The sequence below is a fragment of the Mus caroli genome, unplaced genomic scaffold, assembly GCF_978045245.1.
Source record: "Mus caroli unplaced genomic scaffold, Mus_caroli_1 scaffold_13, whole genome shotgun sequence".
NCBI classification, from domain to species: Eukaryota; Metazoa; Chordata; class Mammalia; order Rodentia; family Muridae; genus Mus; species Mus caroli.
The window spans coordinates 105,714,634-105,730,745 of NW_028227268.1; positions in this window are offsets into that span (position 1 = coordinate 105,714,634).

Sequence of the window (16,112 nt, forward strand, 5' to 3'; positions counted from 1 at the left end):
AAAGTCTGGTGTAATTCAAATAGGTCTGCCTTTATATGTTACTTGACTTTTTCCCTTACTACATTTAATATTCTATCTTTGTTTAGTGTACTTGGTGTTTTGATTATCATGTGTCAGGAGGAATTTCTTTTTTCGTTCAGTCTATTTAGAGTTCTGTAGGATTCTTTTATGTTCATGGGCATCTCTTTCTTTAGGTCAGGGAAGTTTTCCTCTATAATTTTGTTGAAGATATTTATTGGCCCTTTAAATTGAAAATCTTCAGTCTCATCTATATATATCATCCTTAGGTTTTCTCTTCTCATTGTGTTCTGGATTTCCTGGATGTTTTCAGTTAGGATCTTTTTGGATTTTGCATTTTCTTTGATTGTTGTGTCCATGTTTTCTATGGAATGTTCTGCACTTGAGATTCTCTCTTCCATCTCTTGTGTTCTGTTGGTGATGCTTGCATCTATGGCTCCTGATTTCTTTCCTAAGATTTTTATCTCCTGAATTGTCTCCCTTTGTGATTTATTTATTGTTTCTACTTTCATTTTTTGATCTTGGATGGTTTTGTTCAATTCCATTACCTGTTTGGTTGTGTTTTCCTGTAATTCTTTAAGGGATTTTTGTGTTTCCTCTTTAAGGGCTTGTACCTGTTTAGCTGTGTTTTCCTGTATTTCTTTAAGGGAATTATCAGTGTCCTTCTAAAAATCCTCTGTCAGCATCATGAGATATAATTTTAAATCAGAATCTTGCTGTTCTGATTTATTGAGGTATCCAGGACTTGCTGTGATGGGAGTACTGGGTTCTGATGATGCCAAGTAGTCTTGGTTTCTGTTGGTAAGATTCTTTCATTTGCCTTTCATTGTCTGGTAATCTCTGGTGTTAGATGTTCTTGCTATCTCTGGTTGGAGCTTGTTCTTCCTGTGAGTCTGTAAGCCTGTGTCAGCACTCCTGGGAGATCAGATCTCTCCTGGTAAGACCAGTGCACAGATGGCTAACAATTAGCCCCACCGCCTGGCTTCAGATGTAGACTCATAGGACTCTGTCTCAGCTGCTCTGTTGCTTCTGCAGCCTGTGCACTCCTGAGTGGCCTCGCCTTAGAGAGTCACCAGAGAGAAAATGGGGATCTCACCTGAGTCCCAGGATCAGACACTTCCTAGAGGCAAGCTCTCCTGTGGCAGGAAAACTGCACAGAGAGCTGAAGATCAGCCTGATCTTCTGGCTGTCCCAGAAGCTCTGCTGCTTCTGAGGCCTGTGATTTCCTTGGTGGACCTGCCTCAGAGAGTCACCAGAGAGAAAATGGAGATCTCCTCTGAGTCCCGGGGTCAGAGCATTTCTGAAGGCAAGCTCTCCTCTGGCAGGGAAGGTGCACAGAGGACTGAGGATCAGCTCTACTTTCTTGCTGCAAGTGTAGGCCGGTAGGACCCGGTCCCTGATGCTCTGCTGCTTCTGTGAACTGTGCTCTTCTGAGTGGACCTGTGTTACAGAGTTTCTGGAGAGAAAATGGCAATCTCCCCTGAGTCAGGACACTCCCTGGAGGCAAGCTCTTCTCTGGCAGAGAGGGTGCACAGAGCTTCTTGTTTTATTTTTAACCTATTGAAATTGATTGTATTTTAAATAGATGATTATATTAAGCATTCAAGAGTTGAGGATTGACCTTTTTAATAATGAAGCCAAATATTTCTGAGTACTGTAGTTAGGGTACAATTATTTTTCTACTAGTTGTCATCTTATGAAGCTTTATGTTCTTTTGTTGTCCAGGAAAGTTCAAATCAAGTCAATTTCTCACATAGTTTGTTTCATAGTCTTCAACATTAGCTAAATATAATGATATTAAAAAACTGTAACCTGATTCACCTTATTATCTAACATGAGAGATAAAAATTGATTAAGCAAATTATAGGAAAATGGAGTTTTGTAATTAAGAACATTCATGATGGTTTTACAGAAAATCCCATTTCCCACTCATTCATTGGTTTTACTGGACATAATCCTGACCTAACGGTAGAAAGGTTCTTACTGCTGTGAATTTCCGTGAGGGTTGCAAGGCAAATGAAATCTTTTTACCTTTGATTTGGGACTATGAGTTGACAAGCAGTGCATAAGGACTGTCAAGGAGATCTTGCTGAGAACTGGTTTCACCCTGAAATTCTATGGGCTGTTTGTCTCATAGATGATTATAACACGACCTAGTCAATTTGTCTCAATAATTCCTCTAGTCTTCAGAATCATTTGATTTATGCTAAACATGATTCAGGCAAATAACGCTGAAAAGATAGACTGAAACTTACGTTACCTTATAGATTAACTATTTCATCCACACAAAGGAACTGTGCATGTAACGTCACATAATTATTCTGCCATAATCACAATGTCCCTATAAAGAAGAAAGTTTTTACAATGTCATTGTCCTTCCAGGCTGATATAATACCCTTTCCCCAAAGAAACCAAGACTTCTCATGGGTGGAGTTAGTTATCATTGCCACAGGTTAGTATATAGGATTGAACTCACTGCTTCTTAACTGCCAGATTTCATATCTCCCTGCTAACATATCATCCATTTCACTGCACTCTAATGCATTTGCTAGCCTAAAAGATAAAAGAAAGCAACATCAACTAAATTCAGTAAGAACAGTTGACCTCTGTGTGAATCAGGGAACCTTAAACCTGACGGAGTCACATGCTATCGAATCAGATCTAATGAAAAGCATCTCTACCTTTCTTTATGTAACTCTAAACTGTAAGTATTCTAGGCACCACAGTTTGGAATCACATATTGCCAATACATAGTTGTAAATTTTTTAGGTAAGGGAGACATTTCCTTTTATATTCTCTATGGGAAAAATACTGCTTCCCAATCAGAAGTGCAAAAATAATTTCCAAACCAATTGTTAGCAAGAGTGAATGAACTCTCTCAAGCACTTGGAAGTATTTTTTATAAGCCTTTATTTATAAGCAACAGACATGATTTCTTGTAAGATACCCACAAATCATATAACATCTCTGCTCATTTGAAAGCAGCACCACTGCATTAAGTTTTAAAGACCTATAATTTAAATTTTTCTAAATTATTACAAAGGAATGAACTCTTTCTGAGTCTTGCATATGTTTTATAAATCAAATGTGTGCACACTACACATGGTTTTCAGCTGGCTTTTTAAACGCCCTCTACCTCAAAATCTCCATGTTCTACCAACTAGACTTGACTATGATTTGAATAGGAAATGTCCACTCCCCATCTTTCCCTTTCCCAAGCCCCTGTGTTGAAATTGTGGTCTTTAGGTGGTAGCAGTCTTTTGGAAGGCAAAGAAAAAATATCAAAAGATTAACAAGTCAACCATCAAGGACTGTTGATTAAATGATAATTAATGTTCTCAGATTATACCATCTACTCAGTACAAAGGATCTTGGCCTTAATATTTACTGATAAACCTAGAATGGTTAGTTAGGATTTATTGATGTATAGGGACCCTTGAGCCAAGTCTTAGAAGACAGTCAAGGTTTACAAGCATGTAGAGGGAAGACAGTAACTATATTTTAGTGTCATAACTCAAAGGTTTGTAGGGACTGAGTGTAGAATCCACTGAGCATAGAGAGTGTCTTAGTCAGGGTTTCTATTCTTGCACAAACATCATGACCAAGAAGCAAGTTGGGGAGGAAAGGGTTTATTTGGCTTACACTTCCATACTGCTGTTCATCATCAAGGAAGTCAGGACTGGAACTCAAGCAGGTCAGGAATCAGGAGCTGATGCAGAGGCCATGGAGGGATGTTCTTTACTGGCTTGCCTCCCCTGGCTTGCTCAGCCTGCTCTCTTATAGAACCAAGACTACCAGCCCAGAGATGGTACCACCCACAAGGGGCCTTTCCCACTTGATCACTAGTTGAGAAAATGCCTTACAGTTGTATCTCATGGAGGCATTTCCTCAACTGAAGCTCCTTTCTCTTTGATAACTCCAGCTGTGTCAAATTGACACAAAACTAGCCAGTACAATTTCCCCCTTGTCAACTTGACACACAAACACATCACTAGTAAGCCTCAACCCTTACATTCTTATTCATCCCCAAGGCCTAAATAACTTTAAACGTCCCATAGTCTTTACATATTTTTAAAATTTTAATCTCTTTAAAATATCCATCTCTTTTCAAATCCAAAGTCTTTTTACAATTAAAAGTCTCTTAACTGTGGGCTCCACTAAAATAGTTTCTTCCTTCAAGAGGGAAAATATCAGTGCATAGTCACAATCAAAAGCAAAAATCAATCTCTAACCATCCATTGTCTGGGATCTAACTCATGATCTTCTGGGCTCCTCCAAGGGCTTGGGTCACTTCTCCAGCCATGCCCTTTGTAGCACACGAGTCATCCTTTAGGCTCCAGATGCCTGTACTCCACTGCTGCTACTGCTCTTGGTAGTCATTTCATGGTACTGGCATCTCCAAAACACTGCATGACCCCTTCAGTCCTGGGCAGTCAATTGCAACTGAGGCTGCACTTTCACCAGTGGCCTTCATGGCCTCCCACAGTGCCGAGCCTCAGCTGTCTGCGTGACCCCTTCATGCCTTCAAAACCAGTACCACCTGGGTGACCCTTACCCATTACCAAGTCCCCATGCAGCAGGAGTACAACATTGGCTATCTCTGGAACACAGCCTCTTTGTGCTTTCAGAAAACACTTCTCAGAAGATGTCACCTCAACGATGCTCGTCTCTTCTTAATCACCGCTAATTTCTTAGCTCCAGCAAACCAGCATCAATAGTCCCAGTAATGCAAAGTTTTTGCTTTAGTAGTTCTGGTATCTTGTTAATCACAGCTGATTCTTCAGCCCCAGCTAACCAGAACTACAGAATCTTCACAATCAAAACACCAATGGCCCTGAAAAGAGTCTTTAATTTTCCCTCTGAAATTTCACTAGCCAAACCTCCATCAACTGCACTGTTCTCAACATTATCTTCCAAGCTCCTACACAACATATGACAGAGCTCTTCTAGCCAGTACAGAAAGGAAACAGATTTGCCCAAAATAGAGAGTAAGCTGAGCGGTGAAGGACAAAGAGTGTTTCCCTGTATCCATTACCAGACTAGACAGAAAGCAACTGAGGTGGGGTGGGGGGACCCGCTGTCAACTAATGGATCTTCAAGCCCAAAGTTCCAAAGTCCTTCCACAGTCCTCCCCAAAACATGGTCAGCTTGTCACAGGAATACCCGACTATGCTGGTACCAATTTGTCTTAGTCAGGGTTTCTATTCTTGCACAAACATCATGACCAAGAAGCAAGTTGGGGAAGAAAGGGTTTATTTGGCTTACACTTCCATACTGCTGTTCATCACCAAGGAAGTCAGGACTGGAACTCAAGCAGGTCAGGAATCAGGAGCTGATGCAGAGGCCATGGAGAGATGTTCTTTACTGGCTTGCCTCCCCTGGCTTGCTCAGCCTGCTCTCTTATAGAACCAAGACTACCAGCCCAGAGATGGTACCACCCACAAGGGGCCTTTCCCACTTGATCACTAGTTGAGAAAATGCCTTACAGTTGTATCTCATGGAGGCATTTCCTCAACTGAAGCTCCTTTCTCTTTGATAACTCCAGCTGTGTCAAATTGACACAAAACTAGCCAGTACAATTTCCCCCTTGTCAACTTGACACACAAACACATCACTAGTAAGCCTCAACCCTTACATTCTTATTCATCCCCAAGGCCTAAATAACTTTAAACGTCCCATAGTCTTTACATATTTTTAAAATTTTAATCTCTTTAAAATATCCATCTCTTTTCAAATCCAAAGTCTTTTTACAATTAAAAGTCTCTTAACTGTGGGCTCCACTAAAATAGTTTCTTCCTTCAAGAGGGAAAATATCAGTGCATAGTCACAATCAAAAGCAAAAATCAATCTCTAACCATCCATTGTCTGGGATCTAACTCATGATCTTCTGGGCTCCTCCAAGGGCTTGGGTCACTTCTCCAGCCATGCCCTTTGTAGCACACGAGTCATCCTTTAGGCTCCAGATGCCTGTACTCCACTGCTGCTACTGCTCTTGGTAGTCATTTCATGGTACTGGCATCTCCAAAACACTGCATGACCCCTTCAGTCCTGGGCAGTCAATTGCAACTGAGGCTGCACTTTCACCAGTGGCCTTCATGGCCTCCCACAGTGCCGAGCCTCAGCTGTCTGCGTGACCCCTTCATGCCTTCAAAACCAGTACCACCTGGGTGACCCTTACCCATTACCAAGTCCCCATGCAGCAGGAGTACAACATTGGCTATCTCTGGAACACAGCCTCTTTGTGCTTTCAGAAAACACTTCTCAGAAGATGTCACCTCAACGATGCTCGTCTCTTCTTAATCACCGCTAATTTCTTAGCTCCAGCAAACCAGCATCAATAGTCCCAGTAATGCAAAGTTTTTGCTTTAGTAGTTCTGGTATCTTGTTAATCACAGCTGATTCTTCAGCCCCAGCTAACCAGAACTACAGAATCTTCACAATCAAAACACCAATGGCCCTGAAAAGAGTCTTTAATTTTCCCTCTGAAATTTCACTAGCCAAACCTCCATCAACTGCACTGTTCTCAACATTATCTTCCAAGCTCCTACACAACATATGACAGAGCTCTTCTAGCCAGTACAGAAAGGAAACAGATTTGCCCAAAATAGAGAGTAAGCTGAGCGGTGAAGGACAAAGAGTGTTTCCCTGTATCCATTACCAGACTAGACAGAAAGCAACTGAGGTGGGGTGGGGGGACCCGCTGTCAACTAATGGATCTTCAAGCCCAAAGTTCCAAAGTCCTTCCACAGTCCTCCCCAAAACATGGTCAGCTTGTCACAGGAATACCCGACTATGCTGGTACCAATTTGTCTTAGTCAGGGTTTCTATTCTTGCACAAACATCATGACCAAGAAGCAAGTTGGGGAAGAAAGGGTTTATTTGGCTTACACTTCCATACTGCTGTTCATCACCAAGGAAGTCAGGACTGGAACTCAAGCAGGTCAGGAATCAGGAGCTGATGCAGAGGCCATGGAGAGATGTTCTTTACTGGCTTGCCTCCCCTGGCTTGCTCAGCCTGCTCTCTTATAGAACCAAGACTACCAGCCCAGAGATGGTACCACCCACAAGGGGCCTTTCCCCCATGATCACTAATTGAGAAAATGTCTTACAGTTGTATCTCATGGAGGCATTTCCTCAACTGAAGATCCTTTCTCTGTGATAACTCCAGCTGTGTCAAGTTGACACAAAACTAGCTAGTACAGAAAGGAAACAGATTTGCCCAAAATAGAGAGTAAGCTGAGCGGTGAAGGACAAAGAGTGTTTCCCTGTATCCATTACCAGACTAGACAGAAAGCAACTGAGGTGGGGTGGGGGGATCCGCTGGTTTCCTGAGAGATGGGTAGAAAACTTAAGCCTGTAATGAAGCATTCTGATATCACTTGTTTTAGAGAAGGGATCAACAAAAGAAGGCACCACATATTCTTCTTAGTAAATTTACAGAATTAAACACAGAACAAAATTGTCTTTATAGGCCCATTGTATTCTGGATAAAAACAGAAAGAATGGTTAAAAAAAAAATGATGACAGCAAAGTAAGGCAGATACTCATAAGGTTTATCCTAAGTAGTTTTCCAACCAGTTTCGATTTGTTTTGGTTGTTGTCATTGTGGTGGTTATTTTGAGACAGGGTCTTACCATACAGCTCTAACTAGACTGGTACTTGCTAAGTAGACCAGACTGGCCTTCAATTCACAAAGATCCACTTTCATCTTCCTCTCAAGGACTGGGATGAAATGTGTATTCCACCATGTCTGGATCCTATATTTACATTTTAAATCTCTATCTAGCTTTTATTTTATCTACAGAATATAGCTCTGGTGATTCAGCTATGTAATCATGCAAAGGGTCCACATTAGTGGGAACACCAAGAAATTTGGTGGGTCACTAAGTTGTTGGTCATGCCATGTGATTTATACAGTAAGCTAACAGCACAAAGGAACATCTACTTTTGTCTATTGCATTATAGTTTCCATTTAGGTTCACAGAATCCCTTTTTACTTTGTAATCTATCCTGTTTGATTTCTGAATGCCTTACTTGTATCTTGTGGAATCAGAACAACTTCAGGACAAGAATGGAATGCCTAACATACTTTTATTAGCTATGAAAATTCTCTTGTCACTCTTTGTCAAATGCCACAACCCAGTCATTTAACAAAACATAAAGATTTATCACCCGATTCTCTTATTCACGGTCACTTGGACATTTTGATCTTTAGCTTAATGCCAAGACATCTTCCTCCATTATGTACCACACACGGATGAGACGTTCGTGCTATGCCTCCTACACATGAGCTTTTTAGGCTTTAAGTCTTTTCTCTGCCGTAAAATATGACTGTCATAAGCTGAGGGGTGTGTGTTTGGTCTATTTATCTCTGAATTACTATCCCTCACATGAGAGTTTTCATCAGTAGAGTAGGGGAGTGCTGGATGGAGCTGAAATGTTGTTAACTGTAAAGGCTGAAGCTGAGCAAGGAACAATGTCAGGGTGAAACTAGGAGAGTCCAAGTATGGAGCTGTGTAGTAGGTGGCATGCTCAGGGACCACCTCTGGTCCTTAGTTCACCTTGGCCCTGTGCCATGGAGTCACAGGATGGTGAGATCTTATTTACAGATGCCACCAGCCCACGACTTATTTAGATCAAAATTGCCATTTCATAGATTTACAATGTAAAGAATAATAGTTTTCACACACACACACACACACACACGCACACGCACACGCACACGCACACGCACACGCACAAACACACTCAATGTGTGGTAAAACATAATCCAAGATTCATGAGAGGCTTGGGATGCTCTATTGGGAATTTTAATGAGTGTTTTGCCCCAATTACTTAAGCTGAACTTTTAACTATTCAGCTATCTCATCACATACTTTTGAATGTGCTGGCTACTGGAATATTCTGTCTTTGGTGTTAATGCCTGAGCCCAGATTAAGTAAATCTGACTGGGACTGGGGGTGGGGGGCTTTGTGTTGCCTGCCAGATTCCCTGGTTGGAGGAGATTTGCAGTTAAAGTGGCCCTCCCTCACTTCCGTTTTGCCCCAGGGTAGGGAGATGCATACATATTCATCCCTGGTAGGTAAATGCTTACCACTTACCAAATCCAATAAATAAATTCTAAATAAATAAATCTGCAAAATGAAAGCATTTTGAGCTACTTAACCAAGCGCAAATCTAGTCCTTTGTATACATATTTGTACAAAGTGTTGCCTGTAATTTTAAAGATGCTTGCCTCCGGGAGGGTTCGTTTTTCCATCGAAGTCCCCTTGATTTACTGTACGCAATATGTTACAGCTTCCTTATTTGCTCCTTTGGGACAGTTACTGACAGTAAATCTCTATTAAAATATTCTTCCATATGGTTGCATGAAAATTTTATTGCAGTGAGCCTGGGGCTGAAGGTCACAGCTGAGTAGCTGCAGTTAAGTATTGCAGTCTACGGACTCAGAGGTACATCTGTTCTGGGAGCTGGAGGAAAATTAGAATTATACTGTCAATAGCATTTCTCCCAAACTAGTTACATTTGTTTACTGTGACTGGCTGGGCCTCTTCTTCCATGGCACTTGAAATGCATATGGCCAGGCTCTGAGCCCATGTCTTTCAAGTTGGAAGTTTTAATTCAGAATTTGCAGAAATTGAAGCTCACCCAAGAAGTTCTAAATAGATATTTCATTTATGCAACATAAAACTTTAATTTTATCTCTAGTAATTTGAATCTACTGCTCACCTACATTGGTTTTAGCTATGATTCACTGTTTGTTCTGCATACTTTTGGAAAACATCTCAAACTTAATAAATGATGCCAAAGTGTAATTGGTTTAAATCTTCATCTGCAGAGCTAATGAGACGGTACCCATGCAACAAGTTTTCATTACCTCCTGTCTCTAATGAGGAAACGCAGGTAGATTGCATGCCGTTTGGCTGTGTGTTTGGCTGCAATTAGGGTGTCATTAGATCAAGTGTTGGTGGATGGTAGTCATCTTTTTAAAAATGCTGGGAAAATTCCCTTTTCAAAATTATATATGTATTAACACACATATATACACATATAACATAAGTCTTATAGAATATTTATGTTCATAAAGACCACATTTAGCACCACAAGCTATGGTTAGTCAACATCAATATTCAGCTTTAATTTGCTGAAGTAAAAACAATGAAAATGAATATTCAATCATGTTTCTAAGCCCATCTTTCTTGGTAGCATGACATCTACCTTAGATCTCAAATCTACCCCAAAATTTCCCATGTCTGAGCCTGGGGAATAAATTACTTTTCATCCAAAGAGTAATTTGATTGAGAGAGTGTATGTTTCTCTGTATCAGGTTTCTTTGTTGACACTGAGTGGTTTCCAACACCTTATTTCTCAGCTCCCACTAGTTATCTTCTATTGTTTTCAAAAGATTTGGGAAATATTCAAGGCAAGTTTTAAGAAAAGTAAATACAAATACTCATTTTTGAACTTTTTGAAGAAGGAAGAGAGGTACTGAGGCTGTGGAAATGAGACAGAGGTAGAGATTTCATGGGAGAGTAATAGTTACATGCACTGAATGTTGATGAACCATTCTTGGGATTTTCCCAAAAGCTCTCATAATAATTATGTTCCTGTTAGTGGTACACAGTTATTATCTTTATTTTACAAATGGGAAAACCAAAGTACAAAAAGATGAACTAACTCATTAAGTTCTACCACTAGGAAGGATGGCTAGATTCAAAACAGGAGGACACCAAGGCTGCACTTGTAAATACTTTTAGGTCATAAGAAGTTTCTATGACAATAGAAACACATCTTACAAATATCTGGGACCCTGTCATATCACGCAGGCAGGCAAAGGATTCTTTGTGTCTTCAAATTACTGATTAGTTATAACACCAGATTCTTAAGAATTTATGCTTTATGAAAGATAATGCTATGATTTGAATTTGAAAATGTCCCCCAAAGATTCAATGAACACTGGACTTTCAGCTGGGAGAACTGTCCTGGGGAGTTCTGAAACCTTTGAGAGGTGGGGCCAGGGTGAAGGGATTGGATTGTTGGTGGTTGAGGACTTTGCCATGAGAGCCCAGCTGGATCCCAGCACTCTACTTCCAGGTCTGGCAACATGTGAGAAGTGCCCACCACAGCTTCTCTTACCATGAATGCCACCATGTCTTCCCTAATGTGATGGGCTCCATTCTTTCAAACTTGCCTTAAGTTACATTTTTTTTTTTTTCCTGGTACTTGGTCACAATGAGGAGAAAAGTAACCAACACAGGGAGAAAAGACTTGCTAAGAGAAACTAATTCCAACCCTCCACAGGATGTAGTTGGGTACTTTAAGGTTATCGGGACCTAAAACAAATGTAAAACCAATCTTTCAATACCTTTACTGGTTTAGCCATTCTCTCACTAATACCTTTTAAGTCTTTTCACTTTTGATAGTGAATAGCAATCTACCAAACAGGATTAATTCCTCCGTCAGATTTTGAACCATCCTGAGGAAACTAAAATGTATATTGCAGTACACTTAAAGTGAAGACTTGAATGGTAACAGAAATGGATTATGGTAGGGTATTGTGTTAGTGTCTCTGGGATGAGATACCTGCATAAACTGACTTAACAGGAAGGATTCTTTAGATTTATATTTGCAGAGATTTCAGATGGTGATTGCTTGGCTCTATTGTTTCTGAGCCTGAGGCAAGGCAGAGTGTTGTAGTGGGGAACATGTGTTGGAGCAAAGTTGCACATCTCATGATATCTAAAAGGCTGAAGTGGGTATAAGTCTAGGGTCCCAAAATCCTCTTCAAAAGCCTGTCCCAGTGACTGCTTCCGCTAACCAGGCATTTACCTTCCAATAAGACTGCCAGCTGGAACCAAGCCTTCAGCACAAGGCATTCCAGATCCAAACTGGAAACAAGGAAGTAATTTTGTTCCCATTGGGGATTGATTCTGCCATGCCATTTTATAATATGCATGGGTGTGTTTCCTTCCTTTTGATTTCTTTATATACTGGAAGTTACTTAAAGTGATTTTTTATATAACAAGTATTGTAAAATAAATGTGTAAAGCGATTTTAGCAATATTCTAGAGAGCTCCAGTTAGTTTCAATCTTATTATTTGGAAGTAGATGCAGAAATATCAAGTGAACACATACCTGCTACCCCATGTGTATCTACATAGACAGAGGCACCTCACTGGAAACAAAAGGAGCGGCAGTCAAACTCCTTTTCCACTTAGCTTGCACTCAGGAACTCCTTGCATTTGTGTATTGAGGAGAGGGAAGATCATTTTAAAGTTAAATTGCCTAGTTACCCATCTATCATCTGAAAAATGTAATGAGCTGGAGCCAGAAGCCTATGTCCCTGCCTTCTTGTCCTTCCTCATGGCCAAGATATAAGACATAAAAAGCCATTTTTCTTGATGTGTGATCAAACAATAGATTAAGACTTGCAAGGAGTTGGTGATCAATTGTCGGATAATATATGACAGATCTTATCAGGTTGAGGAAAATGTACACAGACCTGAAGGGAGGGAAGGCTGTGAGCTGTGAAGGTGCTTTCCTAAGCAATTGCCTGGGAAGAAGAGGCCTGGGCGATATCAATTATCTTCTCTATCAACACTAAACAAAATTTCTGCAGTGGAAGCTGCCAATCAAAGCTTGATGTGTGTAAGTTAATACTAATTAGATGCATTTCAGTAATCATTTAACTTTAATTGGTTTTGTATCTTATTTTCTGAAGGAGGAAGGTATAGACTTGTCCTAATATTTTACAAAGATAGCATTCCACAAGACATGAAATGAATTCCCACCTACACTCCCTCACATTCTGACAGCCCAATAAAACTAGTGTTAAGTGATTAAAGATTTTTTTTAATAGACATCATGATAAACAGTAATGAAGGCAGGTAGCTGGAAACTTTGTTGGTAGACCCACCACTTGATGGCTTGCCCACAGATCCAGACAAAGTCCCCAGCCCTGCTTCAGTTGGTAGGATTCATATTTAACATCAGATCTCCTTTGAGAGGAACAATAGAGAAAGGCAACAATGAGGATCTTTTGCTTACAGTAGCTTTACTCTGGCACTCTAACTACTACTCATCTTTTACTGGTCCCACCCTGGGAACATGAGAGATGAACACATTGATGATACTGAACTATTTCATGAGATCAGGGAGAGAGATAAGAATTTGGGGGTTTGGTTTTGTAATTTTATTTCCTAGTTTCCACTTAGTACAAAGCACAAGGGTAAAATGCTTTACTTGTCCACAGGACTAAAGACAAGAAAAACCCAGCTTTCAGATCCTTAATGTGAAGGGTGACTAATCTGCTTGCTCAGCGTTTTCCCTCCAGTTTTGCTATAAAGGAGACAACAAACTGAAGCATTTATTCCAAGGAAGCTCCATTTTTAAGAGACATTTACATTTGGTACTTCCAACCCTGGGGTTAAGGTTGAGCTTTCATATGTGTGTAGAGAAAAGCCCTAGGGAGAAATAGGGTAGATCACTCAGAAAGGAAGGTGATGGTTTAAAATTCAAATCTATTGGCACAGAAAGTTAAAAATCTTAAACGAGGAGACATAGAAACTCAAAGCAATCCCATTAAAATCAGGGATAAGACAAGGCTGCCCACTCTCTCCCTACCTATTCAATATAGTACTTGAAGTTCTAGTCAGAGCAATTAGACAACACAAGGAGATCAAAGGGATACAAATTGGGAAGGAGAAAGTCAAGATATCACTACTTGCAGATGATATGATAGTATGCATAAGTGACCACAAAAATTCTACCAGAGCTCCTACAGCTGATAAACAATTTCAGTACAGTGGCTGGATATAAAATTAACTCAAATAAATCAGTATCCTTCTTCTACTCAAAGGATAAAAGGTCTGAGAAAGAAATTAGGAAAATGACACCTTTCACAATAGTGACAAATAATATAAAACATCTTGGTGTGACTCTAATCAAGCTCTGTATTACAAGAGCTTCAAATCCCTGAAGAAAGAAATTGAAGAAGACTTCAGAAAATGAAAAGATCTCCTGTGCTCATGGATTAGTAGGATTAATATAGTAAAAATGGCCATCTCACCTAAAGCAATATACAGAATCAATGAAATCCCCATCAACATTCCAACTTAATTTTTCACAGAGATAGAAAGAACAATTCTCAAATTCATTTGGAATAAGAAAAAACCCAGGATAGTGAAAACTATTCTTAACAATAAAAGAAGTTCTGGGGGAATCACCATCCCTGCCCTCAAGCTATAATATGGAGCAATAGGGATAAAAAGCTTCTTGGTATTAGTACAGAGACAGATGGGTAGATCAATGAAATAGAATTGAAGACCCATGAATAAACCTACACACCTATGCTCACTTAATCTTTGACAAAGAAGTGAAAATCATCCAGTGTAAAAAAGACACCATTTTCAGCAAATGGTGCTGGTTCAACTGGTGGTCAACATGTAGAAGAATGCAAATTGATCCATTCTTCTTTTACAAAGCTCAAGTCCAAGTGGATCAAGGAACTCCACATAAAACCAGATACACTGAATCTAATAAAAAAGAAAGTGGATAAGAGCTTCGAATACTTGGGCACAGGGGGAAATTCCTGAACAGAACACTAATGGCTTATGCTATAAGATCAACAGTTGACAAATGAGACCTCATAAAATTGTAAAGCTTCTGTAAGGCAAAGGACACTGTCAATAGGACAAAATGGCAACCCACAGATTGGAAAAAGATCTTTACTGGATCTACATCTGATAGAGGGTTAATATCCAAAATATACAAAGAACTCAAGTCCACACTCTGGTGGACTCCAGAGAACCAAATAACCCTATTAAAAAGTGGAATACAAGCTAAATAGAGAATTCTCAACCTAAGAATCTTGAGTGGCTGAGAAGCACTTAAAGAAATGTTCCACATTCTTAGATATCAGGGAAATGCAATCAAAAATGACCCTGAGATTCTACCTCATACCAGTCAGAATGGCTAAGATAAAAAAAGGCAGGTGACAGTAGATGTTGGTGAGGATGTGGAGAAAGAGGAACACTCCACCATTGCTAGTGAGATTGCAAACTGGTACAACCACTCTAAAAATGTCTGGCGGTTCCTGAAAAAATTGAAAATAGTTCTACCTGAAGATCCAGGTAGATCCACTACTGGACATATACCCCCAAAATGCTCCAACATATAACAAGAACACATGTTTCAATATGTTCATTGCAGCCTTATTTATAATAGTCAGAAGCTGGAAAGAACCCAGATGTCCCTTTACAGAGGAATGAACACAGAAAATATGGTACATTTACACAATGGAGTACTACTCAGTTATTAAAAACAATGACTTTATGAAATTCTTGGGCAAATGGCTGGAACTTGAAAATATCATCCTGAGTGAGGTAACTCAGACTGTGGGAAGCCATTCCGGACTCCCTGGCCAGTGGGATGGAAATCTGCTCCAGGCTGTAAACAAGCCCATGTTTGGGGGATGGCCTGCCCTTAATCCCTGATTGGCTGAGCAGGCCTGCCTGGTGAGGTGATGTGACCTGTGGTGATTGGTGGGGGCGTGGTTGTGGCTGGAGTGGAGAAAAACACTTGTAACCAGAGAGGCTGGGGGATTTGAAGAAAGAAGCTGCCTGAGTAAAACTGCTTTAAGAAGAACTGGTGGTTGCGTTTTGCTTGCTGGTCGAGTTGGACGCGACATCAGACAACAAAAGAACACACATGGTATGTACTCACTGATAAGTAGATATTAGCCAAAAAGCTCACAATGCCCATAATACAACCCACAGACCATTTGGATCTTAGAACAAAGGAAGACCAAGGTGTAGATACTTCAGTTTTGCATTGAGGGTGGAACAGGATGATCATGGGAGGTGGCAGGAGCAGGGTCCTGGTAGTGGGAATGGAGGGGGAGGAAATAAGGGGCAGTATCAGGAACTGAAGGAGATGAGAGAGAGGTACAAGGGTCAGGAAATAGAACAAAAATATGTAGCAGGGACAGATGAGAAATTGGGGATAGTCCACCGGAGGGTCCCAGACACCAGGGAAACGTGAGGCTCCCAGGATCCAACTGGGATGACTTTAGCTGAAATGTGAAGAGAAGGGGG